We start from the raw sequence: 15,964 nt of genomic DNA on the forward strand, positions 1-15,964 counted from the left end.
CAGCCTTCTGCCTGCTCTTCATATTTGCCCTGAAGTAGATCATCTGTTTACTTCTGCTATCACCTATGTGATTCTTTTGTTTGGGTCCTGAACTCAAGGTTGCTTTATGACTGAGATATAGCTACACCTCCCCCGCACCTTTTTAAACTTTTAAATTTTGAGACAGGGTCTCACTAGGTTGCCAAGATTGACCTTGAATTTGCAATCCTCCTGCCTCAGCCTCCTGAGGAGCTGAGATTACAGGTGTGACCCACCTTGTGTGGCTTGCCATTGATTCTTAAATCTGTGTATTCAATCATGAACATTTTTCTTACAACTGCTTCAGGTACCTTAAATTCAGTAAATTCATAACTCTACTTCCCCAGCTCTAAACCAGCAGATTCCTCTGCATTTTTTTTTAATCTCAATAAATGAAACCCACTTCAGGGTTGAAAATCTAAGAGTTGCTCTGGATTCCTGTCTTTCTTCAGTCCCTACATTTTCTTGACAACTAAACCCCGAGAGACTGTCTTTTCAAACTCTCTTGAATCTGTCCTCTCCTGTCTGTACCATTACCACCATTACTGCCTTGGCTCAGGCCCTCAGCCCTTTCTTGAGGATTATTACAGCAGTCTCCTAACTGATCTCTCTGCCTTCTGTCTGGCCTGTCTCCAATCCGTTCCCCACACTGCTGCCTTTCTAAAAGGCAAATCTGATCACGACTCTCTGCTGCTTAAAATCCTTCAGCACAGTCACTGCATCTTCAGGATAAAGTCTAAGCTCCCTAGCATGGCACAAAAGCTCCTTTGTGATCTAGGCCCTCCCTTCATGTATGTATCAAAGTCTCCTCTAATGATCCTGGTCCCCACTGTCTACCCCTGCCCATAGCATCTGTGCTACAGGAAATGAACTGTTACAAGAAAGAAATGATAGGAGAGATTATGGAACTGTAATGTCCAGTACCATAGCCACTATTGCCTGTGACTATTGAGCATTTGAAATATGGCTAGTCCAAAGTGAGATGCACTATAAGTGTGAAAGAAGACTTATTGTTCTTTTAGGGTTTTTTAAAATTAGTGCCTTGTGGATACACGTAAAGGTGAGATCCACTGTGATATAGAAAGAAGTCTTTATGTGGAAAAAAAAAAGAGTGTAAAATATCCCATTAACATTTTAATATTGGTTGTATGCTGAGATAATATTTTGTTTATAGTTGAGTAAAATATATTATTAAAGTTAATTTCATATTGTTTTAGCATGGCTACTAGAAAAAATGTAATTACCTCATGGGTTGCATTACAGTTCTGTTGGACAGTGCTGTTACAGGACATCTCATTCCCAGGAAACGTGTCCTATACAAGCCAAGCCCATGAGCCTCTTGAATGATTCAGTCAGCCCTAGAGTATAGAGAAGCAACAGAGGTTTCGTTTCTTAAATCTAGAGATATAAAGTGCTTTAGGTAAGATTCAGAATCAGAGAGACAGATTCTGAACACTAGAGGCAGGAATCATACATAGAATGAACACAGCTTGGAAAGTACATTAAAGTACATCAGTCACTGCAGGCCTCCCTAGACCCCATCAGGAGTGGGAAGCAGGTCTTGTAGTGTAGCAGAGGGAGGATTTGAGATGGATGGGAAAAGCAAGGAGGAGAAAGTAGAATTACATCCCTGGAAGCATTCTGCTTGTGAGGTACCAGGTGAGGGGCAGAAGGCCAGACCTCTGAGATGCCCTGCTATTGATCTTTCCCAGTGAGTTAATTCCCAGTTCCCACTGTCTAGTTCTAAGATCCTGAACAAGTTAATGAATTAATGAGCCTGAGTCTCGATAACATACACACCATACAATCACTGTTCATCAAACAAAACTATGGGCCAAAAACCCCCAAAACCAAACAAAAAAAAAAACTGGTAAGTGCTCCATGGAAGTCAGTTATGCTTTAAAACTGAGGGTAGCCATCTGTGCATCATTTTACCCAAAAGGCTTTAGGGGAAAGGTATGCGGGGCTCTCAGAAAACCCAGAGGGTAGGTAGTATGTTGTGTCATAAAAGATAGGCAGAGCTTTATTCATGTGTTCATGGTGGAAAAGCCAACTAGTGACAGGAAACCAGAGCTTGTTGGGTTGGAGCAGGAGGGAGAAACCCTCCTGGAGGAGGCACTGGGAGAAACCAAGACAATTAAGAGAAAAGTTGAGAAGATTAGATTCCAGTGAAGTCTGGAATAGGCAGTGTGACTAGGTGTCTTCTCTCCTGGAGGGTTGCATGCTGCATTCTTCTGAGCCCTAAGGTTCTGAAAACAATTTTCCTCCTTGAAGTCTATATGAATAGCTGTTTTTATTTGCTTTACGTGGTGGACATTTGTATAAGAATATTTGTTAAGGGGGAATATTTTTGTGCTAAAAACAAAAGTTTGAAAGTCATTCATCTCCAGAAAAGGCCTGAGAGGAGTGGTGAAAACCCTGGAGTGGTTATCACTCCTTTGTCTGCAAGATTTGGGACCAGTTTAGCCCTTTGCAGGCAGAGGCAGCTCCCTTGCATCTCTCTGTCATTGACTCACCTGACATCAAGCATGTGTAGTTTACCCAGGGACATGCAAATGCAGCTGCAGAATGCAGAGCTCAGCCTTGTTCTTGGAAATTCAAGTTTTTACTTTGTATTCCAAGTTCTACTTTGTCTCCTACATTCACAAGGCCCTGCTTTGAATTCTGTGTGGGGATCCCAAATCATCTTGAGGACCAGTGCTGTCATATCTCTCCAGGTTCTCTTGGGACAGTAGTGTTGCCTCTGAGCTGCAGACCTTAGGGCCATGTCACTGTAACTCTCTTTTAGGTCCCTTCAATACTGATACATACCAGCAGTGGTCAAGACACTTAATAGATGTTTTTAAAATTGAATAATTTGCCTGTATATTGGCTGTATTAGTCCTTTTTTGTTACTATAAAAAAAAAAAACTTGAGGCAAGCTAACCTTATAAAAATGGGGGGGTATTTAACTCGCAGTTTCAGAGGCTGAAATTTCAAATAGCATGGCTGCAGCTTTATCATGGGCCTCATAATAAATGGCAGAAATGCATGTGGGAGAAAAGAGATCTCAAAATAGGAATCCAGAGAGAGATTAGGATCCCATAATCTCTTCTCAGTGACCTAAGGACTTCCCAGTAGGCCCCAACTCTTAAAGGACCCACTTCCCAACATTGCCACTTTGAAAACTAAGCTCCTAACACACAAACCTTTGGGAGACAAATGACATCTGGACTATACCACTGGCTGTTGGGGTTCCAGGCCGCTGACAGCAAACACTGCTTTCAGATCAGCTGCCCCTCTTGTTTCTACATGCAATTTGGAAAGAAGACAAGCACTGAGCCCATTTTCTTAAATTAGGATACATCTGTGTCTTTGTCTTCGGTGGGAAGGCTGGTCTGAAGGGTCCATGAGAAAGGTGGCTGCCTTGGTGGTGTGATTTCAGAATCCTTGCTCCTAGAAAGGGAACTTCAAACATTGGCAGTTTCTCTTTCATGTTTTCTAACATGTGGAAGTCTTCATTACAAAAATGCTGTTTTCTTTCCTAATTCCAGTATTTCCTGAAAGAAAGAAAAGATGAGCTTTGGTACTTGAAAAACCTGACTTTGGCTCCTGTAATTAATTGGCTGGCTGTATGATCAAGTTGTTTCATCTTCCTGAACCTCAGTTTTTTCATGTATGAAGTGAAATTAGTAATACCTACTGTTCTGTTATGTCTAATTAAGAGAAAAAAGAAAGTGCCCAGCACCAGGGCCTCAAATGCAAATGCTATGGAAATAGGAACTTAAACTTAGAAGACATTTGCTCATTAGATTGAATAATTATATAGACCTTTCCCTGAGACGGATAGGGGAAGAGAATAAGAAATCTGGACCAAGGAGCACTGGTGAAAAATGACCGGAAGGAAGCTACCTTCGTATTTTGCTTAAGTCCAGTCCTGCCTAATGGTTTGCATTTGTAAAAATATTCATCTTGGATTATGGATCCAGCATGAAGCCATAAGGGAAAAGGAAGCCAGTTTACATCCTCTGCCAGGATAACATAATAATAAGCAAAGCATGTGTTTGAATCTCTGAGTAGTCAGGTGCACTGCCATCAAAATAAACTTTTAATTTCTATTCTTTGCTGATAAATTACAAATTAAAGAAGCCTCTAAAATTCCCTGAAAGGGAAGGTTCATGTACAAATTAGACACCAAGGACAGGTTTCTTTTACAATCATTTTGTTGGAGCTATTCTTGCCTTAACTGAAGGTGTTTGGAAGGTTCTTTTATTGCAGCCTTTGTTGCTTATGAGAAGGAGGGAAAAGCTTCAGTACACTAAGGAAAGATGATTTTGATTAGAGGCAATATTGTTCTCAGTGTGGGCTGCCTTTCATACATTACAGTGATTGCTAGTACATAACTGAGGGAAACCCTCTTATTGAAGTGCTGTAAGCAGCAATGAGATAGTCTGATCTGACATACTGCCACTTCTGATCGACAGGTGTTTATTACAGGAATGTGGGCAGACTTACACTCTTTAAAGAGAAAAGTGGAAGATATTATGCTGGTTACTGTGACTGCTAATGTCCTGATCTAGCAGGTCTTTGTCCTTTATCATTTATTTCCCCTGTGAAATCTGAGCGGTGGACTGGATTCAGTACATGCACAGTTTTCTGCCTTCCTAGACTTTTGATGCAATTGATCACCTCACTGTAATACTGTGGCCTACATGAAATATTATATCAAAATTATGAACTTCAAGGAGAGAGCATAAATCTGCTGCCTCAAAAATTAAAAATAAAGGACTTTAAAAAATGTTATTTAGTGCTGCTTTGTGGCATTGAATATATAAACTCATTTATTGTTCTGATAGTCCCCGAGCAAGAACTATTTTGGCTGCAGTAAATGATATCAACTAAGGTTTCCATGGCAGCATCAACTTATAATTTTCAAACTTTTGTAGATTTTTACCTTCTGGACTCTTCTGGATTGAGTTTAAATTTGAAGGTTTTTTTTCCCCCTCATTTATTAAGGCAAAGCATTTTTAGGTATTGCTTGCATTAATGTACTAACATGAAAATTACTATTAAGAAATTAGAGGGCTGGAATTGTGGCTCAGTGGTACAGCACTTGCCTAGCATGTGTGAGGCACTGGGTTCAATTCACAGCACCACACATAAATAAAAATAAATAAATAAATAAAGGCCATTGACACCTAAAAAATATTTTAAAAAAAGAAAGAAATTAGAAGCATACAATGTGGGCATTGGAAAGAGATAATGAATACCATGCTTCTAATGACCCACCAACGGCAGGGATCCCTTCCACAGTATCCCAGTTGCAATTGAGCCCAGCCAGGAATTTATAATTTTATGATATCAATGCTTCCAATGACAGTTGTCTGCAGTTCCTAGATCTTAATCTTCTCTTTAGATTTGAGTCTTGTCTTATTTGTGATCGTACCAATACTCATTATTAAGCACAGGCAGACAAAATATTTTTTTCCTAATGGTGTGCTGAAATCCACCTCCCCACAGCTCACCTGATGGTCTTCCCATGCCCTTTGCGGTGCCACAGAATAAATAGGGAGCTTCTGTGAGGTAGCTCTTCAAATATTTGACCATATCTATTGTAACTACTAAAAGTCTTTTCCTTTCAGAGTTATGTGGTCACAGTTGTCAACTGATATTTCTCCTGTTGCTTACGCTCATCTGGACCCCGCCTCTCTGTTCATACCCACTTAACCATAGGGTATCTTGAATTTAACACCCTTGGCCTGACTCTTCTGAACAGTAGAAACCAGGGCTACTGTTGACTCACTTGGCCTTGGTAACGTCTGTTATTAACCTGTTCAAATGTGGTGACGGCTTCCTTTGTAAATCAAGGCAGCACACTGTTAGATTATATATAAAGTCAAATAAAACTCCAAGTCTTTTTAACACCTTCTACAAAGCTAGTTCTCCTTCATTCTCTGCTTGAGCAATCAATCATGTGTGCTTGTTGGAGGATTTCACATTTGTCCTTGTTAAAATTTGTCTTTTTGTCAAATTACTTTTCTTCATTATCAAAAAAATTTTGAATTCTTACTTTTTAAGTCAATCTGTTAGCGATACTTTTCACTTGTTTGTCAGTTGCACATTTGAAAATGGTATTATCTCTGTGATGGATAAAATGTTGTCCAAGAAAGGCCAAAGATAGGATCCTGAAAATTTCTATAAGCAACTTCTTGACATCAATATAGTATTAGTTTTTTTAAACCTGTTGTATAATCTTCCACTTTTGCTTACTTTCTTGTCTAAGAGAAGGAAGTCAGGGAGAGACTTAGCCAGATGCCTTAGTAACTCTATCATTGTTGGTCCTCTAATTGCCAGTCGAAGAGAAGTAGAATGAGATTAATTTGGAATAAATTTAGATCACACTAATTTTCATTTTTGAAAGTTTTACTAGAAATTGCTTTTTACCACTTCATTCAGTTCTCTTTACAGAATCATTACTCTTAAAATGAATTGGTGAGGTGACAAGAAATTATTCCTTAGGTGTCATTCCAACATAGTATTGTATTCACACCTCCCGGGACAGACAGTAATCAGGCTGAGACATGTCCAAAGAGTTTATTGGTGCCTGCATAAATGGCTCCATAACTTCTCCGTAACATGACCATGACAGAGAATACACTGATGGCATTATGTCACCAATGGATTTGTTTTCTCTAAAATCTGTATTATTTGTAAAAGAGGTTTTTCCCCCCCTCACATATTTTTTTTATCTTTTTAGATTAATATCAGATATCTGTCAATAACACATGACAGTGCTTTCTGTACTATATTTTATAGTATTTATGTACAAAATTGCCCATGCTTTTTTGCCTGGGACTAGATTTTAAAAAAAGAGTAAAAGAATAGTAGTTCAAGAAACACAAATCTATGATAAGTCAAGAAATAAAAGTTATTGCCTCACAAAATACTAGCATTTTGTGATACTTTATTTTTTGAAGTATTCAAACATTTTGTTTTGAAAATAATTTGATTTTAAAAATAATGTGTACCCCTTAAATCTGGAAATCACTAGAAAGGATAAAAAAAATATGAAAAGTCAACTAAAATTTTACCACCCACATATTGTTACTGTTGTGACTTGAGTATTTTCTTTCTAGATCTGCATTTTTGTGGGTTGTCTGCTTGTTTAGGAGTGTGCATGTGTGCATGTATTTTTGTGTGTGTGTGTGTTTCAAAGTTTTAAGCTAGCCTCATCATGGACACAGGAAGTTTGTACTGAAGAATCATTTTGGCATAGTAGTTAATAGTGCTTTGGGATCTAGAGTGTAGCTTAGTGGTCTCTGGATTTGATTTCCAGTACAAAGAAAAAAAAAAAAAAAGAAAGAAAAAAAGAAAAAGAAGTCTTTGGAGTCAGACACAGATACATTGAGATTCCATCTTGTCATACTGTTAATATAGTGACTATAAATTACTGAAGCTCTCTAGACCTCAATTTCTACTTTTATAAAATTCATTATAAGAATTAATAAGATATAAAAAGTTTATTATAAAAATTAATAGATAATTCATGTAACATATGTATGTCATTCTTGGCCGATAGCATGTATTCAGTAAGTGTGAGCTAGTATCATAAAGGTTTTATTTTCTACTTTCTTTACCTAAATTCTAGTGTAAAAATTTTCTTATCATAAAACATTATTTGATAATATTTGGAATGACTGCATAAATTTCAATATATGAATATACCTTAATGTTATCATTTCTCTACAGTTAGACCATTTCCAATTCTTTGCTGTCATAAAAAGTGCCACAGTTAATATTCTTTACATTATTTTTTGTGCATAGAAAACAGATTCAAAAATGAATGAATAATGACATTCTTACATAGAGAAAAAAACCCTAGCAGTTCTTTCATGTCTACTAATATACCAGATTATATGCAACATTCTTTACAGCAAAATTCTCATTTAACTTTTGCACAACCCCTTTGAGGTAAGTCTGTCTTCCCCATTTTCCAGATGAGAAAGTCTGAGGGTAGATAAGTCTTTTGCTTAAGGCCTCAGAGACCGGTGGTAGAGATGGTATTTGGAGTCAGCTGTCTGATTCCAAAGCTTAAGTTCTTCCCACTCTGGCATGCATTCATGCCTATCTTTTTGAGGCAGGCAGAATGAATGGATACCATTGTACTTTCTACAAAATGTCACTTGGTGCCACATAAAAGGTAGGACACTTGGCCTGAACTCTGGGCTTATTCAATATAGTTCCTCTTGTTTTCATATGTTCTTATATGTTTTAGAATCAAGCCTCATTAAAATAAGGCATTAGCTAAAGGAAATGAAGCATTGATATGATTACTTGACAAAAGGAAACCTCTGGGAAGAAAACATTTGTTTAGTCAACAATATAAAATGCTTTTTTTGTTTTAATTGTATGGACTAGGCCTGAATCATTTATCTCCCTAGGAATCAGAGTGTTTCACACAAATCAGTTTAGGAATTAAGCAATAAGAACAAAGTAAATTGACACTGTCAAAAGAAATTGTACTTTTTATTACTTGTACATTAAGGGTTGAATGAAAAAAATATTAACCTTAGCTATAAGATGATACCAGCAAAGAGCTGTGATAAGTACAGATCGAGGGGGAACATAAAGTATACTGGGAAGTATAAGGTGCCCACCCCAAAGAACTATTTGATGAACTGACAGGCTGTCTTTAAAGTCAGCCTTTCGGAACACTTACCTTGGCAGCTCTCAAGTCTGACTTACAGCTTGTAGTGTGGCAGCCAGTTTTGTAGGAAAAATACATAATTAATACGAAGAAGAAGGTATTAAGTCAGCACCTCACAGTTTCTTAGAACAAAGGGACAGTCAAATTTGTCTTTTAATAGGGTAATCCTCATTTGTCACTTTGTACATTTCAGTTCTTAGTAAAAATGGAAGCAAAAATTCTAGCTTACAACTTGTACTAGCTTACAACCCTAGTAGTAATATTTCATATGCAAGAGGTACTTTGTTGCAGAGTTTGTAATTTTTATAGCCCTTGAGCTTGCACATTTTTTTTGTCTTGGAATTATTCCTATTTTCCTTGGGTTCTTTTAGTTCTTGCAGGGGAGAAACAGTGTCCTCAAGGCCCAATAGCCAATAAGGTTTTGTACCTTGACAATATCACCCACCAACTTGAACCGTTGGTGGTTTTTCCCCATGTGTTGTTGTAGATGGAAGGGCCAAAGAAGTAAAATTCCAGTTCTATGTACAACTAATGAGTAGTTAGACTGGAACACAGAATTATATGTGGAATCTACAAATCGGTTCTGAGACATCTATTACTTAGTAGCTGTCTAATCTGGGGAAAGAACTTTACTATGTCTGAGCCGCCAGTGATAGACATTATCTGGAGGATGAAATATATTGAATAAGCTATTTTGTTAACTCAAAAGTTATTTTGTGATTCTTTTCATAATTATTAACTACTAACCACAGGTCATGCCTCTTGGGGAGGAGCTAACATTTAAAATATTTACAAATGAAGAATGATGAAAATATTTGTGATCAATATTACCAGATCTTTCTGACTCTTTGCTTGTGTTTTATCCAACAATAACAGGACAGGTCCTTCCTTTACCCTGGAAACCTGTGGTGCTTAGCTTTGAATCTCTCAAACTTTGGATTTGGAGAGGCTGGGATTGTGCCTCAGTGATAGAGCACTCTCCTAGTATGCATGAGGCACTGGGTTCGTTTCTTAGCACTACATAAAAATAAAATAAAGATATTGTGTCCACCTAAAACTAAAAAATTAATATTAAAACAAATTTGGGTTTGGATGGTCACTCCAAGGCATATTCCCCTGAGGATGGAGGGGAACCCTTTGAACACAATAAAGACTTTTATAAAAGTAGACATTAGATCTGTTGTGTTGTTTTCAGATAGAAACAAAACTGGTATGTGCAATGCCTATTTTAGCTTTCAAGAAAAAGGCTCAAAGAAAAAGACAAAAAGGTAGAAAACATATTCCAAGATTGCATTATAGAAAACTATAGGAAGCTCTTTGGTTATTAGAGGACCATGCTGCTAGTGGCAAGAGGAAAGAGAACAAGAAGTCAGGAATTCTGTTGCTGGGTGACATCATGTAAGCTTTTTGGAACTCTCCCATCCCCACTTAACATGATAAGAGCTCAGAACTGCATTTCTGCCCTTTCCCTGGGCTGCTGTGGGGTTACTGCTAAGCTTCGCCTCCCTTTTATTGCCTCCCAGATGGTCATAGAGGGTGGCCCTTTCTCTCAGTCTGTTAGAAGAATAAGATTTGTCCATTGGCCATGCTTCCCTGAGCTGTACTGTAGGACCCTTATGAAGGTGTTTTGGGCAATTAGTGATTGAAATGTGTCTGTGAAGTTTCCCAGGGATGGGAGTGAGCTAAGTACTGTTTCAGACAGCAAGCCACTGTGACCAGTTAGTTGGGAGCTGACACAAGGCCCCTGGTCCCAGGATGCCCTGAACATGCCAGGTAGTAATACCTAAACCTGCTGCTATTCTCATTTTGAATTGGTTTCTAAATTTTATTTCTCTTTCTACACAGGAAACTATTCTGAATTTCCCTCCTTTGCTTTAAAATCCAGACATTCTTCATTAGCTATTTCCTGAATGTCTGTCTGCTCTGAACTAGGCATGGTGAGAGGAACACCGAGAAATCAAGACATTGAAAAGGAAAAACATGCATAGGTAGAAAGCAAGATGTACCTCCAGAGTTGAGAGAAGGGGGAGGTTAAGTTTGTAATGATTTTCTTTTCCCTCTGTACTTTCTACAATAGATTGTACTACATAAAAAATCTATAGCAATATTCATTTATGTAGCAAATCCTATAATAGTGAAAATCCCTATTATCTGTGACTTTGGCATGCATCTGTAGTACACAATTCCAAAACAGAGAAAACTTTGGACAGTCCCTTGGAGTGAGCTGAAATGGGATTTGACCTATATATCAAGCTTTTTATGGTTTTGATATTTTTCATTTCCTCGTGTCAACAAATACCTGACTTGATATTAAAGCCAGTTAAATCAATATTTCTTGCAGTAGTCAAGGTACAGCAACATATATCCAAGGGCACCATATCCCTAACAGCCATATTTTGTTGTGTACATATATTTTATCATAAACCTAACTGACTGAACTGTCTTCTGATGGATAGATGAAAATATCAACATAGCTACCATAAAAAGAAAAAAAGCCAGAGAATCTTTAATTTTGTTCCTCACCCATCGTTTAAGCAATCCTACAATTTATTTTGCTTACTTTAATCATAAGGAAGGACAACATGAAAGGTCTCTATTGTAGTGGTTGTGGTTTCTTTATCTCTCCCCAAATTGATGTGCTTTAACCTTTTCTCTCTCTTTCATCCCTACCTGAGGATGTCTGACCAGATACAGGTGGACCCAAGAGTCTCAGACTGCAGGAATCTAGTCATTGTAAGGAGAAGGAGAGTGGGGTAGAAGCCCATTCCTACTTACTCTTTTTCCTGAACTTGTAACCATTAGATTTCTCAAAGCTACCTGTTAGAAACTCATGGTATTTCTAGAAACAAATGGCCAGAAACATCAGTTTATAAACACCAACAAATTCATTTACTGTTTGTTATCAGGACCTTCCATGTACTTCAGTACATGCATTATTATTCTCACTTTATTGATAAAGAAATGTGTGAGACTTGAGCTGCTGAGCGAGTTAACCAGGAGCATTGATAGAAAGGAATTTGGACCCAAGTTTGTTTGATTCTAAAGCTTTTTCACTTTTTATTACATTAGACTGTTTAATATATATCATGAGATTGAAGAATAAAATTTTCAAGTTGTTAAAGTAATAAATACATACTTACTATAGAAAGTTGGAAAGCAAAGACATTATAAAGAAAAAAATTACTCATCCTTAATCCTTCACCCCAGGGATAATCACTACCAAAATTTCAATTTTTTTTCTTTTCAGGCTTAACGAAAGCTATAATTTAGACACTCAGATGAATACTATTACCAAAAATTGTCATCTTTGAAGTTAACACATGTACTTCAACAGTGCTGCCATTGCTTAAACTTCCTTGGAATCATTTTGAGAGCCAATTTAGGAAACAAATTCCCTGTAGACACCCTCATCCAGGGGACTTTGGTAGAAACAGCAAAGACAGTATATATCTATTACCTGAATACCTATCAAAATAATACATAACATGTTTGACCATTTTGCACCTTCTAAAACCATATGCTACAGCTATTTAACTGTCCTATAAAGAATACCATCCTTGCCCTCTCTAAGAGTAAACACCGTATTTCAACTTCAGTTGCCGTGGGGGATGGAATTTACAAAAACGCTGCTTCTTACCATGTCAAATATTGATGGATATTTGGGGGTATGTTTAAAAGCCTTTATTAAAAATTAAATCTATAAATGTTTAATATCTTATTTGACAACTCATTTATTACATTGTCAACACAGCAGTGTTTGCCTTTTGCAGTGCATAAAGAAAAATCAGAAAATTGTTTTTGTCAAAAGTTTGAAAAGCATGTTTTGAAATCAATTCCTTTGTAATGGAAGAGTTACTCTCAATGAATTATTCCCCTCCAAGGAGTTTTTGTGAAAGCAAATTTATCTAAGTGTGATGAACTGATCTTTAAATAAAGTCAGTAGCATCTTGTGTAGCAGTTAATGTTTCCCAAGGAGGGAAGCACGCGCGCACACACACACACACACACACACACACACACACAGATTGCTATCAAAATGGCCATTGGTATACTTTACTAAAGCCTAGAAAGTCAAGGAGTTAAGCACCTGCATCCCATCAGCTTATTCTGTCACCCTACCCCAAGACCACTGGGCACCCGGGACTCCTGGACCCTGGATTTTGGATGGCTGCAGAATTCCTCAGGGCCACTCTCAGGGTCGAGGATTGGGAAATCTGGGCATGTGCACTTGTCCACAGGACTGTGTTCTTCCCCATCTTCTGATTGCCAAGATTTCCTACCATAACAATTCACTTTGCTTTAGAGCTAATTATGAATGTAGGTCATGTCTGTGTTGAATGTCTTTGGCACTGTCCTGACATTGTGTCCATCCACGTTTGTTGGGTAATTGAAAGGTTATAATATATGCTCTCGGAAAATGGACTGTTGGGAGAAAAAGTTAGTCTGATTGAAAGAAAGTCAGAGTCAATGGTAGATTAGAATCTCAGGGCTTCAGAACTTCCAGGTCAGTGCTTTCATTTAAACATGAAACTTAGGAATATCAGATGACTTGAGCAAGGTCACCCAGAGGTGGTGCCAGAGCCAGGCGTGCAGCATTAGCATCAGCTTTCCTAAGGAGTCCCATTCTTTCCAGCACCTCCCTGATCTTGTTACCCACTGGTTCCCTGGAATTCAGCCTTCTGAGTGTAGGATCACTGACCAGAGCATCCAAATCCCCACACAGTGCATGAGTTCTTGGTTGACCTAGGACCTTTGCACACATCTCTGTGCCTAAGTGATTACTGGCTGACTGCTGAGTTCTGTAGGTTTATGTGTACATTGTAGGCTATCTCTCCAAGAAGAGAACATTGGTAACAATAATAGCCAAGCTTTATTTTTAATACATTAGGCAGGATATCATGTGGCTACCAATCCAGGCTGATTGACATACAATTATTGATATCCAATAAAATGGTAATTTTTTTAATGAATCTCTGATATTTGGATGGATATGTCAAAAGTCTTTACTGGACTTTTGAAAAGTCCTGATTGACATCGTTGGAAGCACAGCCCCACTGTGTGTGTCTTGTATGATTCAATGAATCAGGTCTTTGGACCTCTCTGTGCCTCATTTTCCAACATCTATAAAATGCCAGTGATGACACTGTCTCCCTCAAAGTATTGAAGGAGTTTGCCTTTGTGAATAATGCCTTAAGAAATGAATGTTAGCAATTGTTATTAAAATATCACTTTTAGGTGCTAGGTGTGTTAAATGCATTGCACACATTTGATATCATCTATGACTTTGTTAGGGAGATACTATCATTACCTTCATTTTGCAGTTGAGTAAACTAAAGCACAGGGTGGCTATTCCACCTACCCAAGGCCACGGAGCTATTAAATCATGGGTTAGGACCGATTCCTTGTCTACCAGACTCTAGATCCTGTGCTCAAGTGCAGGTATGATAGGGAATGGATGGTGTGGTCACTAATATGAGACATGCTTGACCTTCCAAATTTCCTTTCTTTATAGAATACTCCAGAACCCTTCTGCTTCCAGGAACATCTCTGTGGATTCCAAGGTAAGTAAAGATGGTCCTTCCCTTCTTCATGACCTCCTCCTGCCTATATAGCCAGCTGTCTCAGCACCCACATCTGACTCCTGTAGGCCCCCTTACAGCTGCTTCTCAGGGTCTGAATACCATAGTTTTATTTATAGTGTGTAGACTGAGGCACTCCTGCTAGGGCCATTGGGGCCAATGGATCTGAGGTATGTCTGCCCATCCGCATCCTCTTTCCCACCCATTTCAGTATGTCTCTGGATATTGTTAGTTCTCATGCATCTAAACTACTTTGGAATACCACAAAAAGAAAAAGGAAAAAGGTCTTTTATATACATGCTTGTGATTTAGAAAAGAATTACCATTAAGAGTGGCAGGCTCTGGAGCCAGACTGCCTGGCTTTCCATCCACACTGATAGCCTTTTTCACTCTTGTCACTGTTGTTGAAGAATGTGCCCCAGTGAATCTAGAAGTCTGACTTGCAATTCCAGTGCTCAGTCAGTGTGAAACGGGAGTGGAAGGACCCAGGCCTCAGAACCAGACAGCCTGGCTTTGCCTCCTGCTTATGATTAATAATCACAGTCTTTGCACTTCACTTCTCCAAGCCCCAGTTTCCTCCTCTGACATGTGGATGAGTATGCCCATCTTGCAGCATTATTGGGATGTCTCAAGTTCAGATATGTAAAGGAAACTTACCCAAGCTTGACATCCAAAAAGATGGTAACTATTTTTCATATCAATCCTTGATATTTGACTGGATATGTCAAAAGTCTTTGCTGGACTGAAAGTATGTTGTTTTAGGTTCATACATTCTCTGAAATGTTTGTATCCCCCTCTCCCAGCAGCCTGTATTCCTTGGGAAAAGATCATCTTTGGTCCAGATCCAGTCAACGAATCATAAATTCCAAACTGGGCTGGTACAAATTAAAGAGGCCTTAGTGATTCCTGTACATTTTCATGAATATTTAATCTAAACTTGTTTTTTTTTCCATAAACCCCACCCCAAACTTTAGTAGTAAGATGATTGTAACTTTTTGAAAAGAGCCATTCACATGGGTGGGAGTTGGTTGTTTTACAGGCATATAATGTAGTGCTTAACTTCCTCATATCTGAGTTACTGCAAAAACCCTTCTTTATAGTTGTTTAAAGAGAATTATTCTGGGAAGAACTAGTTGATTTTTCTCTCCATCTCTCTGTCTCTAGACAGACCGACAGACAGACAGACACACACACACACACACACACACACACACACACACACACAGCCTAGTTGTCCTTTTGGTTAGGCAGCTGAAGAGTTACTATGTAAATTCTGGCAGCCTTCTCCCCATCAGACAAGTAAGGGCACAGTCAATTCCTGTTTTCTTGGAACATATACCAAATAATCAGAAACTCTGATTATTCTGCTGGAAGGCAACAGCTTGATGGAAAGATGTACCAGTTGAAAACAATTCTGATCATATTTTTGTCAGGAGAATGAGATGCCTCCAGCTGTCTGTCACTAATCATATTAGAGGTGGAAAGCAGGAATGCTTTGGCCTGCAACAGATTACTCTAATCGCATGTTGGAACACTACTTTTACTGGCTGCTTATCCCAGAACGGTGACATTAGACGTTCCTGCTGTAACTGGTCTTGCCAGTTGGTAGTAGTCTAAAACATATGCCACATGAGCACACTTAAGGAATTTTCTAATTACAGCTCAAAGGCTTTGCTTTTAT

At 38.3% G+C, this 15,964-nt stretch overlaps 1 protein-coding gene across 4 annotated transcripts in view; it reads left to right on the top strand.

The window, feature by feature from the left end:
- The window catches only part of Spats2l (spermatogenesis associated serine rich 2 like), a 161,075-nt gene that overhangs the window by 8,992 nt on the left and 136,119 nt on the right, over positions 1-15,964 (top strand). For all 4 annotated transcript variants that reach the window (XM_026399306.2, XM_026399309.2, XM_026399310.2 and 1 more), the window contains exon 2: positions 14,217-14,265. The gene's annotated coding sequence lies outside the window, so the exon portion shown is untranslated. The remainder of the gene's footprint in view (positions 1-14,216; positions 14,266-15,964) is intronic.

This window comes from Urocitellus parryii, chromosome 1 (assembly GCF_045843805.1).
Source record: "Urocitellus parryii isolate mUroPar1 chromosome 1, mUroPar1.hap1, whole genome shotgun sequence".
Lineage (NCBI taxonomy): Eukaryota > Metazoa > Chordata > Mammalia > Rodentia > Sciuridae > Urocitellus > Urocitellus parryii.